The sequence below is a fragment of the Ovis aries genome, chromosome 9 (assembly GCF_016772045.2).
Source record: "Ovis aries strain OAR_USU_Benz2616 breed Rambouillet chromosome 9, ARS-UI_Ramb_v3.0, whole genome shotgun sequence".
NCBI lineage: Eukaryota > Metazoa > Chordata > Mammalia > Artiodactyla > Bovidae > Ovis > Ovis aries.
Genome location: NC_056062.1, coordinates 36,826,176 through 36,849,610, shown reverse-complemented (window position 1 = coordinate 36,849,610; position 23,435 = coordinate 36,826,176). Strand labels below are relative to the sequence as shown.

The 23,435-nt window shown below is 42.7% G+C and overlaps 1 pseudogene; it reads right to left on the bottom strand.

The window, feature by feature from the left end:
- Positions 1-22,761: 22,761 nt before the first annotated feature.
- Positions 22,762-22,856, bottom strand: LOC114116525 (U6 spliceosomal RNA; annotated as a pseudogene).
- Positions 22,857-23,435: the final 579 nt, after the last annotated feature.

The window sequence follows — 23,435 nt, the reverse complement described above, 5'->3', positions numbered from 1 at the left end:
CAGGGACCAGAGCTTGACGGCTGTTTAGGGTGAAAGTCAGGGACCATCTCTTAAAGAGATGCCTTGAATTTGAAGAAACAGAAAGCTGGAGAACAGAAGCAGAGACTAGAAGAAGTCTAAAATAAGGATAGAAGTAGAAGTCAAGTCCAATGAGCCTTGTCTGAGAGTGGTTCTCCCATCGGCGGTTAGAAGGTTCCTGATACCCTTCAATTATGACAATAGTAGAGTATTAAGAACTAAACAATAATGATTTTGAAAGAATAGAAAGAAAGACTAGGTGGCTTCCTTAAAACTACAATATTAGGAAGAGATTGATGGGATAGTCAATGGAAGAGGAAACGGTGTTGAATATCTTCAGTGTTAATATTCTTTCAAATTATCTTCTTTTGTTCACTGTGATTTCCACAACACTAGATTCCATTAACACTGTCAGGGAGAAATTTGTGAAACTTAACAAACAATTGAATCCTGTCCAAATGGTACTTTGGTATTCATTGGTCTCTATAGATTGAAGCTCATGGCTGCTATGTTTCAAGAGAAGCATAGTAAACTAATAGACAGTCTAATGAAACGAATGTGCAAGCTGTTATCTCCTCTTTTGGACTTTTCCAGTCCTTGTTGTTGTTGTTATTTAGTCAGTGATTGGTGTCTGACTCCTTGCGACCCCGTGGACTCTAGCCTGCCAGGGACCTCTGTCCATGGAATTTTCCAGACAAGAATACTGGAGTGAGTTGCCATTTCTTTCTCCAGGGCATCTTCCTGATCCAGGAATCAAACCTGTGTCTTCTTAGAATGAGCTAAGGTGATAGTCTCTATCTCATGTCACATTTGCCTAAATTACCTCCCTCTTCTCATCTTTCCCCTGATATTAAACTCGGCTGAAGGATATGATTAGACGTCTAGCTCCTGATTCAACGTGACTGGAGTCAGCCTCATTAATCTTCGAGAAGGCTTTCATTTACCAAAGACTCTGTGACTCATGCAGACACACAGTGCAATCAGAGGTAGATTGAATTGGGACCTGTCTCATACCACTTGGCCTTTCACTCATCCCAGTTGTTCTGCTCAAAAATGTTGCTTAGACCAATAGTTCTGAGAAATAAAACAGTGATTTTTTTTTAGCTCGTGTGCCCTGGTGCTGGCCCATAGAATACTCATTCTCTCATTTTGTCTTATGAGAGTAGACTTGAGTGCATCTTTTCCTCTGAAGGATTTTCTCATTGTCCCTCAGCCTCTTGCTGAGGAATTGTTGGAATTAATTCTTTCCTGTTTTTTACCACTTCAATCTCAACATGCATCATAACGATGAAAGAGTCTGAAATCACAAGTGAGATCTGTCTGGATTACTTCACTTCCTTATGACTCAGTTTCCTTGTTTATGAAATGAGTACCATGGCTTTTCCTAGCATGGTCTTTCTAGGATCATTTTAAGAATCAAATGAGTTTACACATCCAAAGTTCTTAGAACTTAAGTGCCAACGTGAAAGAGAAAGTGAAAGTTGCTCAGTCGTGTCTGACTCTTTGCAACCCCATGGACTATGCAGTCCATGGAATTCTCCAGGCCAGAATATTGGAGTGGGTAGCCTTCCCCTTCTCCAGGGGACCTTCCCAACCCAGGGATCGAACCCAGGTCTCCCACATTGCACCGCGATTCTTTACCAGCTGAGCCACAAGTGTCAATACATGTTAGTAAACTACTAGCTTCCTGTGCTTGTTTGTTTGGTTATACACAGCCCTGGGCATGACTTGCAGAAAAGAAAAGAACACAATAAAGGAATGATTCACAAAGGGTCTCCTCCTCCTTCACCAGCCTCCTCCACATCCCTCAATATCCATCCTGCATATTTCATCCCCTAAATATCTTTACCATTTCTCTGCTCTTTAAAAGATCCTCACTCCTGCTTGGATGATTATAGCGACCTCCTGACTGGTCTTATCTTCCTCTGAACACTTGCTGTGCTCCAGACCATTTTCTGCAGGCAGCCAGAGGGAGGTTTTAGAAATCTGCAACAGAACAGATGAGTCTAGGCTAAAAGCCATTAAGTGGTTTTCATTATCCTTGGACCATAAACCTCCTCGTGGTCTACCTGCTCTGTCTCTACACACATCAGATTCACCTGGGCCCCCTCTCCTTCTTGCTCTCTGCATTCACAGAGCAGGTCTGACCTCCACCCCTGTTTCCCCTCCCCACTGTGAGCCTGGTCTGCAGTGTGCAGAAGGTAAACTTCCTCTGTCGTTCCCAACACCCATTGTGGACAGAGGACTTACTGTGCTTTGCACACAATAGACAATGATTGAAAAGGTGCATTTGGCATTTTAAATCGTTAGTTTTCAAAAACTATGAACTTCCAGTTTATCCATTTATTTACTTAGCCACACCACTGCGATATGTGGGATCTTCCCAACAGGGATTGAACTCGTGCCCCTTGCACTGGAAGCACAGAGTCTTAACCATTTACTGGACTGCCAGGGAAGTCCCAGGCATTTTAAAAAATTAGTTTGTATTGGAGTATAGTTTATTTACAATGTTGTGTCAGTTTCTGCCATACAGCAAAGTGAATCAGTTATACATATGCATATTCTTTCCCCATATAGGTTATTATACAGTATTGAGTAGAGTTCCCTGTGCTATACAGTATGTTCTCATTAGTTACCTATTTTATATATGCTGTGCTGTATTTAATTGTTCAGTCGTATCTGACTCTTTGCAACTCTAAGGACTATAGCCCACCAGGCTCCTCTGTCCATGGCATTCTCCAGGCAAGAATATTGGAGTGGGTTGCCATGCCATCCTCCAGTCAATCTTCCCAACCCAGACATCAAACCCAGGTCTCCCACATGGCAGGTGGATTCTTTACCTTCTGAGCCACCAGGGAAGCCCAAGAATACTTGAGGGGGTAGCCTATCTCTTCTCCAGGAGAACTTCCCCACCCAGGAATCAAACCGGGTTCTCTTGCTTTGCAGGTGGATTCTTTACCAGCTAAGCCACCAGGGAAGCCCATTTTATATATATTAGTGCAGATACAATATATACACAGAAGCAAAGAGAAGCAAGAAGACGTGAAACAGAATGCAGCTTTTCTAGTAGCAGCACTGTAAGCCAGTAACCCAACGGAGGGCTTCCCAGGTGGCTCAGTGGTAAAGAATCCTCCTGCCAAGGATCCCTGGGTTGGGATCAATGGGTTTGATCCCTGGGTTGGGAAAGTCCCCTGGAGAAGGAAATGGCAATCCACTCCAGTATTCTTGCCTGGAAAATCCCATGGACAGAGGAGCCTAGTGGGCTATAGTCCATGGCGTCGCAAAGAGTGGGACACAACTAAGAACCAAGCAGGCACTCAGTGTGTATACTTGACACAGGAAAGGAGGTGTGGTCTACCTACCCCATGATGATCAGAGACAATAAAACACTGCAGCGGCCAGCCCCAAGCCTGATGCAAGATAGGCGTGGAGTGAATTTTCCCTCCTCCAGGCCCCTTCCATCTTGTTGCCCAGTTTGCCAGAACTGGAGCAAACACTTCTCTCCTCACTCTTCTTATTGAGGATATCCAGGGCTAGCTAATAAAGTTCTACCCTCAGCTCTGCAGCCTCAGAGCAGATGGAGGAAGGGCAACACAGTGGATCATTCTGAAAACATTCATCTATCTCTTCCTCACTCCCACGGTCTTTTCATTTTCCACTTAGCCTCGCCTCCCAGCCATGCGGCCAGGCCATCCATTCTGGATTTATTACCTTTGGAGATAAATGGGAAGGCAAAAAGCAGAGGGAAAAAGCAATATTTGTCTTGAATTGTGAGTTTCAAAAACCTGAGCACTTAAGATAATGGAGAAGATAAAGATTTGGGAAAGAAGACTATATCTGCCTTAAAACCAAAAGGGGAAAAAGAGTATTTCTTGGGCTGGTGGGAGAAGCTGGAATGGACTAGAAAGATGCAGGCACTGGTGGGTTCCTCAGGGAACTCTTCTTCCAGGCTGACCTCTCTGAAAACACTCAGTCTAATAAAATTTTTGTTTAAAAGCAGAGAGGTTTTGTGCCTATTTCCCAGGTATGGCCTGGGGGAAATAACAAGCTCCCAGAGGAGAAATAGTTGCATGATATATCAAGACTTGTGAAGTTTCCTGAAGCATGGTATGTGAGCAGCAGAATAGATCACAAATGCTCAAGAGCAGCAGAAGTTATCCTAGGACTTTCCTGGTGGTTCAGTAGTCAAGAATCCACCTGTCAGTGCAGGGTACATGGGTTCGATCACTGGTCCAGGAATCTCTCACATGCCGTGGAGCAACTAAGTCAGTGCAGCACAACTACTGAGCCCGAACTCTAGAGGCCATGTGTCCAGAGCATGTGCTTCACTAAAGAAGCCACCAGAATGAGAAGGCTACGCACTGCAACTAGAGAGTAGCCACCACTCACCCTAACTAGAGAAAGCCCGTGCATAGCAATGAAGACCCAGTACAGCAAAAACAAATTGATTAATTAAAAAAAAAAAAAAGACCTTGACTCCTGAAGGAATCCGTGGGACTTTCTGTGTTGTCACTGCTGACAGAGGACAAGACGGGAGATGGACATGTCACCATGGGCTGATGTGGTCATAAAGTAAGGAGGAAGAGATATTCCCTGGTGGCTCAGATGGTGAAAAATCTGCTTGCAATGCAGGAGACCTGAGTTTGATCCCTTGGTTGGGAAGATCCCCTGGAGAAGGAAATGGCAACCCACTCTAGTATTCTTGCTTGGAGAATGCCATGGACAGGGGAGCCTGGTAGGATACAGTCCATGGGATTGCAAGAGTTGGACACGACTGAAAAGACTGACACACACACAGGGATAAACCACAAAGCTGCCCAATCCCAATGTCAGTACAGCTTATGTCCCAGAAACTGAGACACAGGCCCAAGAGAAGGGTGCATGTGAGATCAGAATTCTTAAAATATCTACCATCCAGTTTCCATGACTCCCGCTGATTAGGAGGAGGTCAAAAAAATACATAGGTTGAATTATATAAAAATAACAAAAATATCCTTTTTGCACACTTGAGTAGTAGCCTGAGACTATTCCTGGAGTCGACAATCCTGCAACTATAGTCCAGGCAAGGTCAAAGCGGTCTAGAGAGAAATGAATTATTCTCTCCTACCCTCTTTCCAGGACTGGGGAGAGGATTGGGGGAGCTGCCTTCTGACTTTTTATCTCGTCCTTCTGTCTTTCGTTGCAAAGATCAAGTGTGTAGTTAGGCATGGTGTTCTTAAAGCCCCTGTGCTCCTCCTACTGGCAGCCACGGCTTTGCCAAAATAATATTTCAACAGTCACCATGCTTTTTGTCACTATGAGAATATCCCACTGCAGTACCAAGAGCGGACGTTCGTGCTGGTTTTGTTTATCTGTGTAGCCAATTTGAGAAGGTCATGGCACCTCAGTGTGTCCAGAAATAATGCCAAGTATCTGTTTGACCAACCAGCCAGGTGGAGTGGACAATTCTAGAAGAAGAAATACACAAGCTTTTGAAACAATCAGACCTAATTCTCATCATTCTTTTACTGAATAGCTATGTTGGCTGCAATATATCATTTAACCTGAGCTCCATTATTCTCATATATGAAAGTGAAAGTCACTAGTTGTGTCCAGCTCTTCACGACCCCATGGGCCATACAGTCCATGGAATTCTCCAGACAAGAGTACTAGATTGGGTAGCCTTTCTGTTCTCCAGAGGATGTTCCCAACCCAGGGATCGAATCCAGGTCTCCTGCAATGCAGGTGGATACTTTACCAGTAATTGACTAATATCTCATTGGTAAAGCTGTTATAAAAATGTAAAATAATATATGTAAATTACTTAATGTAAAACAAGCTCATTGATGCTTCTCAATAATAAACTATCCATAGCTGATCAAAAGCTCTTCAAATCAGAAGCTAGAGAGAAAAATGCCAACAAAATTCTAACATCATGTACCATGAAAACAACACATAGGGAGAACTTGTGAAAGAAATGTTAGGTCCTTTTCAGGAAAAATCAGGAGATGTGGAATTAACTTAAGGCTTCAAATGCTTATATATCTATAAGCACAGTGTCTGGGGGAAAGACAACTAAACTTGTAACTTTAAAATAAGCATCAGTCCAGGTTAATGAATTCATGTTGGGCATGCTTCAGGACTGTTCCAGCCTCTCTGTTTTATAAAGATGAATCTCACATGGCTTCTGACCTCAAGGAGTTTACAACCCAGAAATTACATATTTCCAGCTATTGGTAGTGTGAAATTCATTATTGAAATAAGGCAACTAAAAGATCAATTTCCCTCAAAAGAAACAAGTCTCATAGAATGGACTGATTATGTTTCTCAGAAAATACATATAACATGTATAAAATGTCATAAATGTAAGGAATGGTAGAAAACATTCAGATGTGGACAAAAGGGAGAGAAATAAGTGATACAATTTGATGGGGCACAGCAATCTTCCTGGCTGGGTAGAAGGTAGCAAGAGTGGATCTTATTGGAGAATGTAAACTGGCTCAGAAAAGTACAGAAGCCTTTTAATTCTCAAAGCGTTCTGCAGAAAGTACAACATCTGAGTTACAATTCCATCTGGTAGTGGGGAGAGGAAGTAGCAAGGAAAATTACTATTCTGTATTTCATTGGAACCAACAAGAAAGAGCTCACTGTTGGAGTAAAAGTTATGTGAACCTTGGGAGAAATCAAGTTATCCTGGAATTCGTAACAGCGAAAAAAGGAAGTTGTGGGCTTCATCAGACATGCACTCTAGACTTTAGGAAAACAGATTTTTCAGAAGTTCGTAAAAAGGCTGGCATGGTTCCATGGCTAGAGAGGAATACGAGGGAGTCTGGGAGGAAATACAAGAGTAGAGACAGTCCGGAAAAATGTTATTTAAAGGCACATAGAAATAAAAGTAGATATTAAACAGTCAAGAGAGAAAGGGACAGAAATAGGGATAGAGGTGGAGAGAGAAGCGAGTGGACAGAGGAGACTGACAAGGAGAGTGATGCAGAAAGACAGTTGGGGATGGAGAACAAGGCACTGGGGGAGTGGACAGCAGGCTTACATCTATTACAAGTTCTGGGAGGGTGGGTCCAGTTTGTGGAGTCCCCTCTTAGGCAGAAAGAAGGTCAGGGGAGCCTAGAGCAAGTGACACACAAAATCACACAGGACCCTCGCTTCTCAGCCTCTCTGGCCCATATTCAACCCAGTGGCTGGGACTTCCCCGGTGGTCCAGTGGTTAAGACTCTGTGATTCCATGGCAGGAGACTCAGGTTCAATCCCTGGTCAAGGATCTAAGATCCCACATGCTGTGTGGCTCAGCCAAAAAATAAATAAAGCCCAGAGGTTGTTCCCCCCAGAAGACTTCTCTGACCACAGTGGGTATAACGTAGTGCTGTGACCCCCTAATTTGTGCTTCCCAAAGACCACAAACCATGGCTCCTTTCAGATGCTCCCCAGGTACAGACTCAATGGAAAATAGCATCTACAGGGAATGTAAACTGTTAGTCACTTAGTAGTGTCTGACTCTTTAAAACCCCATAAACTGTAGCCTGCCAGGTTCCTCTGTCCATAGGATTCTCCAGGCAAGAATACTGGAACAGGTTGCATTTCCTTCAACCAGGGGATCTTCCCAACCCAGGGATCAAACCCGAGTCTCCCACATTGCAGGCAGATTCTTTACCATCCGAGCCACCAGGGAAGCCCAATATGAAGAATGTAAAGTTCCATCTAAAAATGAAACTTTACAATCACAAATGTTCCCAATCAGGGAAAAGAAGTACAGGCAGCCAAAGAAATTCACATTTAGCTGCACAGGAAGCTCTCAGATGATCTTAGATTTAAAATACATATACAAAAGTAGGAGGCAACATTACATAACCAAAAACGAAGAAAAAAATGAAATACTAAATGTGGCAGAAATATTCTTTAAAAAATAGACTCAAGTAGGCAATCCAGAATGAGTTGAAAATTCTGGGGAAATGCTGAGAAGGACAAGAAATCAAAAAGGAAGGAGGTGGGAGGGAGGTTTAAGAGGGAGGAGACATATGTATGCCTATGGCTGATTCATGTTGATATATGGCAGAAACCATCACAATATTTTAAATGTTTATCCTCCAATTAAAAATAAAATAAATTTTAAATATGAAATTATTCTAGAATAAAAAATTTGATCAATAAATCAAAAATTCCAAATAAGTTCTTTTACTTTAGATAACCCCCAAAAATTCTAGAACAGGCATTAGTTCACTTCTTCAGGTGTTCTGTAAATTTATTCCAGACCCTATGATAAGCAGAGCAAGATCAAGGTATTACAATGAGTGACACTGTGTTTATTCCCATGAACCTCATTATTGAGTCTCTAAGTCATGTTGGTCTCTTTGCAACCCCATGCACTGCAGTACACCAGGCTTTCCTATCCTTCACTATCTCCCAGACTTTGCTCAGATTCATTTCCACTGAATTGGTGATGCTCTCTAACCACCTCCTTCCAAGAGCTGCTAGTCTATACTAATAAAACCCACCAGACCATAATGTATCCATTTTCAGTGAGAACTGTCATTATCAAGGTAAGCGAATGGGAACTTTCCTGGTGGTCCTGCAGCTTAAGACACTGGGTTTCTACTGTAGGGGGTGGGGATTTAACCTCTGGACAGGGAACTAAGATCCCGCATCTTGAGTGATGAGGCAAAAAAACGAAAACAAAGAAGCCATTAAAAAGAGAGAGAGAGAGAGAGGAGGATGGTTGCCCTGACCTGCTTAGCACTGGAGAAAGCATCCTTGAGTCCTCTGCTTGGTGCTAGCCTGGCTCAAAGGTGGACTGTGTCCTGTATGGAAGTCTGTTGAGCCGTTGGGAGAGGGTCAATTTAGGATTCCTGTGTAGGCCATGGAGGTCGTCTTCTCCCCCCGTCCTGGGCCTGATTGAAATCTTCGGGCTACTGTTTCTATCCAGCTAATTTATTTCCATGGATACACTCTTTCTCCAAAACGGGTGGAATATGATGAATTAAATTCTTTTTTAATAATCACATCAGTTCTGTCTCCCAGAAGTTAAATCCAGGACACACTGAGGTTTGAGATATTCCTACCTTTGTTGGAGATGCAGTTATGACCACAAATCATTAATGACTTCTGTTTTATGTGGAGATTTAAAGTTCAAAGTAAAAGTGAAGTCGATCAGTCGTGTCCGACTCTTTGTGACCCGTGGACTCTAGCCCACCAAGCTCCTCCATCCATGGGATTCTCCAGGCAAGAATACTGGAGTGGGTTGCCATTTCCTTCTCCAAGGATAGATAGAAGCCCCGCCCAAAAGAAGAGTATCGTTAACAAAAACACGAATGGGCTCATTCATCCAATCAACAGGCTGGAAAGAAGGTGGATTAGGCAAACAGGCCCAATGAACCTTTTCTGCGCTGGAGGGCCTCAGGTGACAAGCCAACACAGCAAGCATAGCCACAAACATTACCAGAGGAGTGGCCTCATGCCTCCCCATTTCTATTAATTCTTCAGCCTGCTGAGTGAGATGTTTCAGCTGGCCCCAGGTTGGCACCATGCTGGAGGTAGTTGCTTGAGTATGATGACTGCGACGAGGTGGAGCAGAATATGGTTAGACTCGATCAGCATGTCTCTCCTGAAGCGCCAGGTGCCTGAAGCGATGTACTAGCGGAGAAGCCTCAGGTGAAGGGTCACTCGCCCTTTGGTTTCTCCTTGGCTCCCTCAGGTCCGGACTCGACGAGCTTCTGATCTCCCCATCTTTTCCTCAGTCCCCAGGAAATCCAGGACCGCAGAGATCTTAGTGACCTCAGGGGTCTTTGTGATCCTGGAGGTCTCTTGGGACTGGGCATGTCGAATCAGTCTGTCAGGAATCCACACAGGAGAAGTGGAATCTCTTTAGTGTCCCTGTTCAGGCGCCACTTGCTGGAGTCCAGCTGCAGCAGCCAGGGATTCAACCTGAAAAGATGGACGGTGTTGGCGACGATGTAGCTTCCGACTAGTAGTACGGAGCTACATCCTGGACAAGATGTAGCCTCTGACTCATAGTACGGGACTACATCCGGCAGACAATGATGTAGCCTCTGACGGTTTTCAGGGCTTCTTGAAAATTCCATGGATGGAGGAGCCTGGTAGGCTACAGTCCGTGGGATCGCAAAGAGTCGGACACGACTGAGCAACTTCACTGTGTTTAAGGACACCAAGAGGAAAACTATTCAGGAGCCCTCTAGCTGCTATTGAGTACACCAAAGCCTTTGACTGTGTAGATCACAACAAACTGTAGAAAATTCTTCAAGAAATGAGAATACCAGGTCATCTTACCTGCCTCCTAAGAAGTCCATAAATAGGTCAAGAAGTAACAGTTAGAACCTGACATGGAAAACAGACTGATTTCAAATTGGGAAAGGAATACATCAAGGCTGTATATTGTCACCTTGTTTATTTAACTTATATGCAGAGTACATCATGAGAAATGCCAGGCTGGATGGAGCACAACCTGGAATCAAGGTTGCTGGGAGAAATATCAATAACCTCAGATACACAGATGACACCACCCTTGTGACAGAAAGTGAAGAGAAACTAAAGAACTACTTGATGAAAGTGAAAGAGGAGAGTGAACGAGCTGGCTTAAAACTCAGCATTCAAAAAACTAAGATCATGGCATCTAGTTCAATCCCTTCATGGCAAATAGATGAGGAATCAATGGAAACAGTGACAGACTTTATTGCTACAGGTGGAGACTGCAGTGACAAAATTAAAAGACACTTGCTCCTTGGAGGAAAAGCTATGACCAACCTAGACAGCATGTTAAAAAGCAGAGACTTTACTTTGCCAACAAAGGTCCATCTAGTCAAGGCTATGTTTTTTCCAATAGTCATGTGTGGATGTGAGAGTTGGACCATAAAGAAAGCTGAGCACCAAAGAATTGATGCTTTTGAGCTGTGGTGTTGGAGAAGACTCTTGAGAGTCCCTTGGACTGCAAGGAGATCAAACCTTGCAGTCCAAGGTTTGATCAGTAAAGGAAATCAGTCCTGAATATTCACTGGAAGGACTGACGCTGAAGCTATCCAATACTTTCGCCACCTGATGCAAAGAACTGACTCATTAGAAAAGACCCCGAATCTGGGAAAGATTGAAGGCAGGAGGAGAAGGGGACAACAGAGGATGAGATGGTTGGATCACATCACCAACTTGATGGACATGAGTTTGAGCAGGCTCCAGGAGTTGGTGATGGGCAGGAAAGCCTGGTGTGGTACAGTTCATGGGGTCGCCAAGAGTTGGACATGACTGAGTGACTAAACAGAACTGAACTGAGCTGGACTGCTAATGTCCCCTTTTTTTTCCATTGAACTTTTTGTTACCTTTCTGTTAATGATGCATCTATCTGTCAATTACTTGTTACCAGGAAAGGTGACACACATTTGACCCAGGAACACACTGGGAGACTTCCCTGTGGGCAGCCTCTGAGGTTGCAACACAGACACTGTACGTATGTCCCTTGTTTCAATGAAGCATCTGATGTGTACTTTTTGTTTTTAATTTTTTAGGCCATGCTGTGTGGCATGAGGGATCTTTGTTACCCAATCAGGGATCAAACCTGTGTCCCCTGCATTGAGACAATGGGGTTCTAACCACTGGACCACCAGAGAAGTACACGTCAGGGATTAACAAAAGTTGGTATTGGTATTAAAAACAAAGCTGTCTGACTGTATTTATAACTCTTTGTTTTGTCTTATGGGAATTTAACCATGCCGCACTTCAGCCTTGCAACTGTATATTTATCTTTTCAAATTATCTTTTCTATATACTGTTGTGATTGAATCATGACTATTCCATTAAGTCACCAAAATTCAAATAGGAAAATCTATCAACATAGCTGTCAGCTGTGGTTTTATTCCATGGAAGGCTAAAAGCCATCCTATTTAATAATTTTAATTCATTTCTGTGCAAAGATCCATTTGTGATAGTTTCCTTTTAAATTTTAAGATATTGAATATTCTTCTTCTGACTGATGCTATTATCTGCTGTCACGTAGATGGCGTAGCCTAGGAAACATGAAGCCAGCCCCGACCATATCATGTCTGTGCTTTCTTCTTGTTCTGTCTCTGACTTATTTTATGAAAACTGGTAAGTCACTTAGCACTTTCTGCCTACGCATCTGAAAAATAAGTTGAATCTCTATTGTCAACAAACAGTGCATGCTCTTTATCTGCTGTGCATCAGTTCTGTCACTGAGGAGGCTCCGAGATGCTCTTGCTCAGTGGAGAAAGCAATCATCAAAAGACAGAGAATGACTCAGTGGTCGATGATGTACTTCATGTCAATACATTTTCTGCACATTGTATCTTTAGCACGATATAAATGCAAATGGCTTTTTAAATGCTGTTAAAAATGAAGATCAACTTTATTGTTTATTTCATTGGTTTTCAGACAGGTTTTGGGGAAGCCTGTTACATGAGTCCAGCTTTACACTCATCCCTAGAGTCAGCCTGTGCTGATGCTCTGAGTCTGTTGGGTTCCCAGAGAGTGAAAGCAGGCACCTCCAGCTCCACCTTGCTTACTTTTGCATCCTTGAAAATCCCTCTCCTCCACATCCCCACCATCACTCCCTCCTATTTCCCACGTCCACAGCATCAAGGTTTTTGTCTGAAAATGATTGAAAATTATTCTCTCTCTGCATGTCTTTATTCCCCTGACCCACCTACCCTGCCCTGTTTCTCTTTACTTGCCGGGAGTCTAGATGAAGAGCATAAAATTGACTTTGGAATGTCAAGTCATCATTGGTGATGATAAATGTATGCAGAAGAAATTACCAGGAGGAAAAAGAGCTTTTATTGACTAAACAAAAGCTGGAGAGAGCTGATTAAATAACTGGTTCACAATGTCCTTTCTCATTTAGCTGGAAGTTGAACTGATGTAGATTTTTTTCTTGGTGCATAATAACAGTAATTTGGAGGATAAAATGGGGTGAGGGAATCGTTTTCAAAATGTATTTATTAAATAAAGTAGGGAAAAGTGTTGTCCCTTCTTTATCTCTGTAGTGTCTCTTCATCATGACCTAAGTTTAGGTGAGGATTCAAGGAATAGGTGAGGATGCTTGAAACTGAATACAGAGATGTTAAATGGGGATTCGTATTAAAGCAGAGAACGTCAGACTTAATGTCCTTTCCAGAAAAAACCCTCATGTACACCTCAATGTTAACTAGAAAATTAATTTTTTCCTCTGCTTTGTTCCCCCCATGCAGAAAAAAAAACAACAAGCCTATATTTCTCTCATGGAAATATCAGCGCTTTATGCCACTGAACTTCTGCCTGTGGAAAGAAAGACCATGCAACCAAGAATAAGCAAAACCTGTTAATTCAGATTGGCCCTCCCAAGGGAGTCAATCACCATCTCTCTTGCTTCACAGAGATGCAAAGGCAGGCAGAGGAGAGGTAAGCTTTATAGTGGGATGGAGCTTCAGGTCTTCCCTAGTTGGAAGTTGTAGGGAGTTGATCAGAAGTGGGGCATCCTGTATAATTAGTTTGGGATACATATTTGACTTCTTCCAATTGGTCCCAGGGCTTCCCAGGTGGCTCTAGTATTAAAGAACATACCTGCCAATGCTGGAATCATAAGAGATATGGGTTCAATCCTTGGACTGGGAAGATCCCCTGGAGGAGGAAATGGCAACCCACTCTAGTATTCTTAACCTGGAGAAACCTCATGGACAGAGGAGCCTGGCAGGCTACAGTCCATAGGATTGTGAAGACTTGGACATTACTGAACTGACTTAGCATGCAATTGGTCCCAAGTTGGAAGTGCAAATAGTAATTATGGAAGGTATCAATGACTAATCAGGTCTTGACCATTTGGGGCCAATTATTACAGGGGTAATTGTTTGGCTTCCTGGATTGTTACTAGAGATTGTGGTCTGTCTTCCTACAAGTCTGATTTGCAGACAGCAGGCTGACTCCTTGGCCAGCTTATTATAGTTATTGGATTGATTTCCTAAAGTGGCTGCTGAAGATTTGTTGCCAGTGTTTTATATGTGTGTGTGTGTGTGTGTGTGTGTGTGTGTGTGTATATATATATATATATATATATCCTGGCCATTGCTCATTTGCACATTCATTGTTTCATAGGATGATGCCGTGTCTTTGGGGAACCATCTAGAGACCATGGGCCTGGATTATCTGTATTCTGAAAACATTTTAAGTTCCCTGGATGACAGATGTACACAAGACATCCTTTCAACACATGACATGAGGAGGCAGAACATGAAGTTTAGGCCAAAGTCCAGGGCCCAGAAAGACCACCCTATTTATTCATGCAGGCTGTACTCATGGGTCAAAATGATAAATAAAACAGCTGAGAATGTGTTGCTACAGAAGAAGGAGAGTTAAGGACATAAACCTGGTATTTTCGAATATTTAGAAAGTGATCGTTAGGGAGAAACCAAAACCAACTGAGACCAGTCAGAAGAAATAACAGGGAGGTGAATTTTGTGCAAATAGAAGGAAGATCTTTCCAGATATTAGAGTTCTCTGACAATGCCAAAAAGAGCATCCTGAAGAAAAAGTTTCTCCCCATTGGCAAGCTCTAGCAGAGATGACCATCTACAAAGGCTGTGGTGTAGGAGGTCACACAGAAGACAAAGGGTAGCCACTGGCTCTGTGATTACAGTAATTTGAACATTAAGGCAAGTCTCACCATTTCCAGTAAGTAATGAATGGGATGTTGAGGGACGATGGCAGTTAGGTGATGATGTAGAGTGAGTGACTGATCCATTACCAAATGAGAGATGGCAAGAGAGAAAACTGGGGAAATACATCTACCAAGAGATGATCTAAAGGGAGGAGGTAATCAGGAGAGAGAGTTAAAGGGGGACAGAGGGACTTCCCTGGTGGTCCAGTGGCCGAGACCCCATGGTCCCAATGCAGGGGGCCCGGGTTCAATCCTGGTCAGGGAACTAGATCCCATATGCAGCAACTAAGGAAACCGCATGCCACAACTAAGACCTGGTGCAGCCAAATACATGAATATATTTTTTAAAGGGAGATAGAGATAGAAAAAATAGAGGAAATAGAAAGAGGAAAAGGGCGTGAATATGAGCAAATTGTATGAAAAAGAGAAAAAACACAACTGGAATGAGGCATTGGAAAAGCTGGTGGCTACATGGAGCTGAGGACAGAGGAGCCTAGCATCCTATATTCCCTGGGGTCACAGGGTTGGACACAACTTCGTCTAAACAACAACGACACAGGGAACTGAACACCAGCTGCTTCTCCTTGTGAGTTCTGGGTGCTTGGTCACCTCTCGCATGTAAAGGACAGTGGGAACCAGAAGAGGTGATGCACAACCCTGACTCATAACCTGGCCCTTTCTGCAGGTTTCCCTTTATGTGGATTTCTGGGGAGCTACAGTTAAAGAATTCTAGAGACGATCATCATTGAGAATTTACAAGAATTAATTTCTGGATTGAATTACTGCCATGTGCAAACCAACTGCCTTCAGGAATTTTATTTATTCTGCTCTTACATTCCCTAATTACTCATTATTCTCCATGATGAGTTGAAAGAGGAAATGCACATTTTAGCTCTCCTATTTCAGGGTGAAATCTGAACAGGGCAGTACAGGCTGACCTAAGCAAAATGGAAGGTCAGAAAGGAAGTCCTGATGTTTTCTGAGTCTTGAGCCAGGCACTATGCCAGACATTTTACTTACAAACATCGCTCCACTTAATCCTCTCAGACCCCCTAGGAGAGTATTATTATTCCATAATAACAGTTAAGTGGAGAAAATGAGGGTGGCCTGATAACTTACAAGGGTAACTTTGTTTTAAATAAGCAGAACCAGGATTTAAAAGCATACTTATATGACTCTAAATTCATAGCATAGACTATCTCTGCTGCTGCTGCTACTAAGTCGCTTCAGTTGTGTCCAACTCTGTGCGACCCCATAGACGTCAGCCCACCAGGCTCCCCCGTCCCTGGGATTCTCCAGGCAAGAACACTGGAGTGGGTTGCCATTTCCTTCTCCAATGCATGAAAGTGAAAAGTGAAAGTGAAGTCGCTCAGTTGTGTCCGACTCTTAGCGACCCCGTGGACTGTAGCCTATCAGGCTCCTCCGTCCATGGGATTTTCCAGGCAAGAGTACTGGAGTGGGGTGCCATTGCCTTCTCTGAGACTATCTCTAACAAACCACAAACAAATGAACGATAATATTTATACATGTTGATGGTGAAGAATCTGCCTGCAATGCAGGAAACCCAGGTTCCATCTCTCGGCTGGGAAGATCCCCTGGAGAAAGGAATGGCTACCCACTTCATTATTCTTGCCTGGAGAATTCCATGGACGATGGAGCCTTGTGGGCTACTATCCATGGGGTTGCAAGAGTTGTACACAACTGAGTGGCTTTCACTTTCAACTCATACTTAGAAATAAAGCATGTTGAGTTAATGAAATATAAAATATAAATTTCATTTTGTATTTCACTGATAAGATGAAAAATATTTTAAACAAAAACTTGGCCATATGATCTAATGTGGATAACTAGTGACCTTCATATGGCATTTTATAGATTTTCACAGCAATGTCTAAATTGTTATTGAGAATCTAATATGGCAGAATATTCCATTGACATTATTTGCATTTGCTTTCTAATTTACAGATTAATCATGAAAGAGTGAAAAGGATCTTTCTCTCTGGCGGTGCATTTGATTCCTGGTAGAGATGGTCTGTTTCTTCATTTCCAAAGGGAGTTGATGATTTTTGTATTGTTTTAAGATGAAAAAAAAAAAAAAAAAGGTTTCTAGTCAGAGTGGACTATCTGGAAAGTGAAAAATATGAACCTTTGTTGTAGAAGACATAAGTCCAAGAGAAACTTAAGTGAGACTGACCCTGAAAATGCTTCAAAATTCAATGAGAGAAACAACCTCACCACTATGAAATAGTTATTAGCTTTCACCAAATATTTTTGATTCCGTTTGGAGGCTTAATGGAAAGGTTTCCTTCCTGCCCTGTGGAGTCAAGTGTGGTCATGTGACTTGTCTGACCAATGAAGGTGAGTGGATGTGGTCTCTGCATTACTCGCTTCCTCCCCCTACTCTGACCAATACCTTCCTAGATGGTGGCTGCGGAAGACACTTAGGTCTTATAGGGAGGACTCTGCAGGGACAAGTGAGAAATAAATATTGTTAGTTTTAGGCTGATGAAATTGGGTTGCTATTGCAGCATAACAACAAATCGTGAGCGATAGATTCTAGAAAATCTGATGCCCCAGCCAAGGAGATGGACAGCCACACCTGTCACTGTGTGTGTGTTCATGGTTGTGAGTGTGTACAAATATCTCTGTCACTACCATCAAGCCACAGTCGAATGAAAGCTTGCTAGACTAGCCTTGGGGAATAAGAAGAATCTTATGCAGTAGGAGAAAAAGATATGAAATCTAAGTAGCAACACTAATTGAAAAAAAAATCAATAACAGAAAACTGTCTGCAATTGTTTGTCAAATAAGTTGTGGTGTTAATAGCAAATCCTGCCATTTTATAGATGAAAGAACTAAGGTTCAGAGATGCAGCCAACCTCCTGATTCTGAATCTGGCCTCTCTTTGCTCTCTTCTTTCTTTTCAGATTTTTAAAAGATGTACATGCTGTTTACTGGCTCTTCCTCCTTTCTATATTGCCTTTCTAGTTTATTCCTTCTTCTTACAGAGATACAACTATTAGCAGTTTTCTCAGTAAATATTGGTAGGCAGTAAACTTTTAACATCTTTTCATGTATTTTTTCAGTTGGTGAAGTATGTGCTTGTGCCCAGTTGCTCAGTTGTGTACAACTCTTTATGACCCCATGGACTGTAGCCTACCAGATTCCTCTGTCCACGGGATTCTCCAGGCAAGAATACTGGAGTGGGTTGCCATTTCCTCTGCCAGGGGACCTTCCTGAACTCGGGGATTGAACCCGTGTCTCTTAGGTTTCTTCCATTGCAGGTGGATTCTTTACTGCTGAGCCACCAGGGAAGACCTTATACAGTAGGACCTTGTTGTTAGTAGGTGATTCTTGAGAGCTGCCACCCGCAAAATTTCCTGCTATTGGTGCCACACAAGGTTTTGATGTAATATTTATTTATTTTGACTTTGCTGGGTCTTAGTTGTGGCCCGGGGGGACTTTTGATCTTCATTGTGACTTGTAGGGTCTTTTAGTTGCAGCAGGACATGAACAGTTAGTTGTGGCATGTGGGACCTTGTTCCCTGGTCAGGAATTGAACCCAGGTCCCCTGCATTGGGAGCAGAGGTTCTTAGCCACTGGACCTCCAGGGAAGTCCCAAGTTTTTGATCTCCTCGAGCCCACACTTACCTACATCACACTTGATCATACAGAATCATTTGGGTACCAAATGTCCTGGGACTGTTTCCTTTCCTGATCTGTCCCAGGGACTTGAGCTAAAACAGGGCTTGTCATCTTCCACCCTGGATGGAACAGCCTGGCTGGCAGTCCACGTCAAGTTGCCGCAGTATGTACACTTGTGTTATGTACAGGCTTTATTTGTTTTAGAAACCACTTTGACAAAAGATTTTCCCACGGTAGTATTTAAAACCACAGGAATTTGACCCTATGCCAAAAATATTAAACATAATTAGAGTAGCTCTTACATGTTTAGTATTGGGCCAAGAACATTTTTTCCCCAAGGGCATTTTGACTGGAATGCCCTTCTGCACAAAAGTCATTGACACTAACGTTTTATCTGATGTACTCAAAATCATTTCAATTATTAATTCCTCATTAAGACTTCCTTTTAGGGTGGGCTTTACATAAATTATCCTACATGTAACTTATGAATAATTCATAGATAAATTAAGGAAGTTTTCAACGAGTGAAAAAATGAGATTGAATGGTGTTTTAGAAAGGATGATTTGTTACATTAGAGTTTATAAATTTGACGTGTGTTAAGTGGCATTAATTTTATCTATATATGCTGTGTACAGTTGGCTTCAGTCATGAATATCCAAAGTCGTTTAAGTTTAGTTTTGAAGGCTTGATAAAATCGTCACAGATTAGTTTTATATTTTTATGTACTTATGTGACCTGAATTCCAATTTATTTACATGCTACTTTTATTGTTATTCCATTTTATATTTATTTTACTAGGTTTCTCCTCCTTGGCTTCCCATGTGGTGCAGGTGGTAAAACTTCTGCCTGCCAGTGCAGGAGACACAAGAGACAAGGTTAGATTCCTGGGCTGGGAAGATCCCCTGGAAGAGGAAATGGCAACCCACTCCAGTATTCTTGCCTGGGAAATCCCATGGACAGAGGAGCCTGGTGAGCTTCAGTCCATGGGGTTGCAAAGAGTCTGACCCAACTGAGCACACACACACATTCCCCAAATGCTTGTCAATAGGCATCATGAAGTTGGAAAATTCTGATTAGATTCTTCAAAGAAGCTCCTAACTTTAGTCCTTTACCCTAGATCTCGAAGAGCTGCTGAGCAGTTGCTAAGGGAACTCCTGTATCACTAGCATCCATTGATCAACAGCTTACCTGCTGGATCAGAAGATTCTGGGCAGAGACACATACAATGGCTTTTTTCACTTGATTTCCTAATCCTATTGGAGATGATGCTACAAGAAACTCACATTAAAGGGCCCTCTCACTGTTTAGTCTCTAAGTCATGTCCCACTCTTTTGCGAGTAGACTGTAGCCCATCAGGCTTCTCTGTCCATGGTATTTTCTATGCAGGAAATCTATCCAGGGGATCTTCCCAACCCATGGATCTCCTGCATTGGCAGGCAGATTGTTTATTACTGAGCCACCAGGGAAGCCCATTAAATGGCACATCTGAGGTTTATTTAAGATTTTGAAGAATTTGATTTCTTCCCCTATCTGAAAAGAAGATGCAAGGTTTTCTCGCTTATGAAGATTGGTCCAGCCAGTGGGCACTTATGTGGGCTAACTGCATTACAGACCGTCTGGTAGCCTGTGGGCAGCAAAGCAAACATAACGATTTTCCATCACAGAAGGCAGTGGTTGCGCCTCAGGGGAAAAGGCAGATCAGAAGATCAGCTCCTCACAGCTCTCTACTTTTTAAATCATTGCCCAATTCCAAGGCAGCCCAGAAACAGAAATGATGAGCATGGAAGCTTTCTGACGTATGTCCTAGTCCCCAGATAATAGCTGTTATCTGTTTTGCAGGAAATCAGTAGCCCTTTAATTTCCCCTCTGGATAATACACTGATATATTTTTATCCTATAACTTATCAGAGAATATTAATCAATTGCTGACATATATGACAACTTCAGAAGCATAAAATTCAATATATATGTAAAAGAAGGTACCAGGACTTCCCTGGTGGCCCAGTGGCCAAGACTCCAAGCTGTCAATGCAGGTGACCTGGGTTTGATCTGTATTTTTGCCTGGAGAATTCCATGGGCAGAGGAGCCTGGCAGACTACACTTCATGGGTTCACAAAGAGTCAGACAAAACCGAGTGACTAACACTTTTACTCTCAGTTTTTTTCCCACTTTTCAGAAAACTAGGTCCCACATGCCACAGCTAAGACCTGCTGCTGCTGCTGCTGCTGCTGCTAGGTCGCTTCAGTGGTGTCCGACTCTGTGCAGCCACAAAGATGGCAGCCCACTAGGCTCCTCTGTCCCTGGGATTCTCTAGGCAAGAACAGTGGAGTGGGTTGCCATTTCCTTCTCCAATGCATGAAAGTGAAAAGTGAAAGTCAAGTCGCTCAGTCATGCCTGACTCTTAGCAACCCCATGGACTGCAGCCTACCAGGTCCCTCCGTCCATGGGATTTTCCAGGCAAGAGTACTGGAGAGGGTTGGTAGCTGCTGCTGCTGCTGCTAAGTCGCTTCAGTCGTGTCCGACTCTGTGTGACCCCATAGACTGCAGCCCACCAGGCTCCCCCATCCCTGGGATTCTCCAAGCAAGAACACTGGAGTGGGTTACCATTTCCTTCTCCAATGCATGAAAGTGAAAAGTGAAAGTCAAGTCGCTTAGTTGTATCTGACTCTTTGCGACCCTATGGACTGCAGCCTACCAGGCTCCACAGCCAACTAAATAAAAAATAAAATAAAAAGAATTACCTGGTGGATAAAGAAAGTTTCCTAAGATGTGAGTTGCTTTTTCAAGGCAAAGTGAAATAAAGATAAAGAAATAAAGACTCCCCATTGCATATGAATACTATCAGGTTGAGAATGTGACTCTTTATTTTAAAGTAGTTTCCTACAGAGAAAACTCATCATGTAATTCAAATTCTTCCACTTTCACCCTAGGAAAATATTTATTTTATACCCACTCAATTTTCATGAAAAATGTATAACTCATTGTTGCAAAGCATGAGAGAAAATGAAGACAGACACTTCCATTTTGAAAGAGGGCACCAAGACAGGCAAGTGCGAAATTACTTCACATCTTATTTCACAAGAAGTCCTGTCTTCAGACTTCTTGAAGTACCAGTGTCTTTATGAAAGATACACTCTCTGCAGGATGAATGGTGTCCTTACCTTGAAATATCATGAAACTCAACCTTTACCTGGCATTGCTGAAGAATTAACCATCAGAAAGAGAGAATCTCACAAATATCATCCAATTTTGATTCCATTTTCCTTTCTCTTTTCATCTTAATTCCTTCCTCTATAAAACTGAGTTGACTTTTCATTTTCCTGCCAAGGCCTATATCTTTCAACTTCCAATGTCTCGGACCCATAATTCCATTTGATCAAGTGATTCCCAGCTTCTAAATGTTTTGAATCACCTGTTATAAATTGACAGTTCAGAATTTGAGATGGATTTGCAGAGAGAAATAGTGCAATTAAGTGGTGCTCATTTTTCTCAACCTACATCGATGACTCTTAATGTGTGAGAGTGTACAGTACTATTTAAGGTGCCCAAGAAGCTAAGTTGACAGCTGTTCTTGGAGTTTCTCCAGTTTTAGTTGAAGAATGACACCCTGTCCAGCAGCCTCTGTGACAGCAGAAGCTGGACCCTTGGATCCTTCCACCTGTAGGACATTGATTATGGCTCTCAAGGAAGAAGTTGGGCTATCTGGCAGGTGCACACAGACCTCCAGGGAATCCCACTGGTGAAGGCGAGCTGGGAGGAGTATCAGGACAGGACTGGGATCCTGGCTGGAGCACCCCAGTTTGCCATCCCCCTTTCCTGCCATCCCAGCTTGCTTTTGTTCTGCAAGAGTATCTGGAAGGACAGGGTGAGTCCTCTGGCCAGAACAGGTTCTGCTCTTGCCTTCTGACCATGAACGTTCATCAGTAATGGGCTTCTCCAGGGGCTCAGCCAGAAATAATCTGCCTGCATTGCTGGAGACAGGGGTTCGATCCCTGGGTCAGGAAGATCCCCTGGAGAAGGAAATGGGAACCCACTCCAGTATTCTTGCCTGGGAAATCCCATGGACAGAGGAGCCTGGTGGGTTTTAGTCCAGGGGGTCACAAAGAATTGAACATGACTGAGCGACTAACACACACTTTCACACAGGCAGAGAGCTATTCATAAGTAGAATACATTTGAATGCTTTAAAATTAAAAGTGCCATCAGCCTTTTAGGCTTGCCCTCCAGTCTCATGCCTGAGCATATCTGAGCTGCTTGGAAATTATCAACAACTACCTTTCAGAACAAGCGTTTTGACTTTAAGAGGCAAGCAAAGAACAAAGAACTTGACATCAAAATGCCACATTGCAAAACGAAGTCAAATGTGGGGAAGAGGAATCTAATTTTGATTTAGATTATTGAAAATACATAAAACTACAGCCCTAATTATCTACTCTTCTTTTTTGGGGGGATGGTTTAAAAATATGAAACATTTCATGAATTTGGGAGTCATACTGCTGCAAAGGCCATGCCAATCTCTGTATCATTCCAATTTTAGTATATATGTTGTCATTTTTATTTCTTTTTATTTCCTTTTTTTTTTTTTTGGCAACATCCTGCAGCACACAGGATCTTAGTTCCCGGACCACAGATCAAACCAGCAACCCCTGCATTGGAAATTTGGAAATCTTCCCTTCTCCAGGGGATCGTCCCAACTCAGGGATCGAACCAAGGTCTCCTGCCCTGCAGGTAGATTCTTTACTGTCTGATCACCAAATGAGGCAGCTCTCTCCTCTCTCCCATGTATTTATTTATTTTACCATTTCTCTCTCTCTCTCTTTTTTTTTTAAATGTATTTATTTACTGTTTGGTGGTGAAGGGGCTTATTCACGGTTTGAGGGATCTCCATCATGACATGTGGACTCTAAATTGAGGCATGCATGTGGGATTTAGCTCCCTGACCAGGGATCAAACCTGGGCCCTCTTTAATTGGGAGCATGGAGTCTTACTGACTGGAACATCAGAGAAATCGCTTCAGTTTGGATCATATATATTTGTTTCAGATGTTGGGCCCTATGTGAACTTAGTTTAAGGGGCCTAAGATTCAACCCCAAGCTCTGAAAGGAGCACAGAGCACCCTGAAGTGTGTGGG